General features: G+C 49.7%; 1 non-coding gene across 1 annotated transcript; it reads left to right on the forward strand.

Moving 5' to 3' along the window:
* Positions 1–1,415: 1,415 nt before the first annotated feature.
* Positions 1,416–1,498, forward strand: trnal-cag (transfer RNA leucine (anticodon CAG)). Its single transcript has one exon. It is a non-coding gene; the product is annotated as a tRNA-Leu (tRNA).
* The last annotated feature ends 407 nt before the right edge of the window (positions 1,499–1,905 follow it).

The raw sequence follows: 1,905 nt of genomic DNA on the forward strand, positions 1-1,905 counted from the left end.
GCATTACCGGAGACTCATTGCTGCTCAGCACAATCTCAACCCCGCTCCTGGGATCCGTTAGCTGGCATTTGGGGAAAAGAAATGGATCCCAGTTTTATTTGGAAGGCATTAATGGAGCCGGTTCCGTTCACATGAGGGTTATTTACAAACATTACCCAATGAGTTCACTAATATTTGAATCCATTGGAGATCAGTACACAGGATATGTAAGGCAGCTCGGTCACTCTGACTGAAACCGCCAGTTCCCCGGGGCTGCAGAACCTGACACTGCGGGGAGAGAATCCCCGACTCTATCCCGCCGCCGGGGGAAACAGACAGCTCTGTGTCCGCAGAATAGGGAGGGCCGGGGGGAAGGCACACCTGAAAGCGCTGCAATGGACTCAGCTCCTGTGTGTGCACAACTCTCACTGATTCCGTCCTCTGGGAACAGTGCGGTCTAAACAGATCAGGTTAGGAGAGAAACACACAGCCCGAGAATGGCCTCTTCCTTCCTGCATTTACTCTGTTCCGGGAGCAGATTCTCATTGAGAAGCGGCGCTCAGATCACCGGAGAGAGAAAAAAACACAATTCAAACTGTCCAAATGAAAAACAGAGAATTAACCCGGACACTTCCATTATTAAATTAATTCATCAGCTCCGAACCAGTTCCCGTTAATGTACCGGGATAATCTCGGGATTTATAAAATCGAAGGCAGCGGGATTTATTAAATTGTTGATTCTGACACCCTGTAGTTCACTTCTTCACTGAACGAGAGGGGGAGATGTGTGAGCAGAGAAACAGAGCGAAATCCAGAGAGGGAACTGAAAACACACCTGGACAGATGTGAAACAGGTCAATCCACTGTTACCATAACTCCATCACTGACTCCCTCCTGACAGTAACCAGTCCTTTCACAGAGACTGTGGGTGGCTCTGAAAAGAGCCTTTGGTTTATTTGATGACATTTTGGCCGCTTTACTTTTTCTGGGAGCTCTGAGCGCTGGTTTTCTTGGGCAGCAGCACGGCCTGGATATTAGGCAGCACCCTGCCCTGAGCGATAGTCACTCCTCCCAGCAGCTTGTTGAGCTCCTCGTCGTTGCGGACGGCCAGCTGCAGGTGTCTGAGGATGTTGCGGGTCTTCTTGTTGTCCCGGGCTGCGTTCCCGGCCAGCTCGAGGATTTCAGCGGTCAGATACTCGAGCACAGCAGCCAGATAGACCGGGGCTCCGGCACCCACACGCTCAGCATAGTTACCCTTTCTCAGGAGCCTGTGAACACGGCCCACCGGGAACTGCAGTCCAGCCCGGGAGGAGCGAGACTTGGCCTTGGCTCGAGCTTTCCCGCTGGTCTTTCCTCTTCCAGACATTTCCACAATCTCACAAATACTTTCACAAAGAATGAATAATTTCCTTAGCATTGATAGCACGTGGCAGGTAGTCAGGATGGCCGAGCGGTCTAAGGCGTTGCGTTCAGGTCGCAGTCTCCATTGGAGGCGTGGGTTCGAATCCCACTTCTGACACCTTGTGTTTTGACTGCACTGGAGGCGTTTGGGAGCAGCGGTGAAAAGCAAAGAGAAAGCAGGAAAGAATATGGACAAACAAAGGAACAATGGACCCAAAGATGTTGCAACAAAACATGAGAGTTAGAGCCAACTGAGCAAACAGCAGGGCACATAAAAGATCAAAAATGTAACCTTTGTATCGGGGTGGAAGATGTTGCCAATATCCTTAATGAATACTTTACTGTTTTCCCGAATGAGAGGGTGATGCAGATATTGTTATGAAGGAGGAGGAGTGTGAAGTATTGGACGTGATAACTTAAGGAGAGAGGAAGTATAAATGGGATGAGCATCCTTGAATGTGGAAAAATCACCAGGACCAGATGAAATGTACCCCAGGCTGTTGAAAGAAGCCAGGGAAGAAATAG

The sequence above is a fragment of the Heterodontus francisci genome, unplaced genomic scaffold, assembly GCF_036365525.1.
Source record: "Heterodontus francisci isolate sHetFra1 unplaced genomic scaffold, sHetFra1.hap1 HAP1_SCAFFOLD_148, whole genome shotgun sequence".
Classification (NCBI taxonomy): domain Eukaryota; kingdom Metazoa; phylum Chordata; class Chondrichthyes; order Heterodontiformes; family Heterodontidae; genus Heterodontus; species Heterodontus francisci.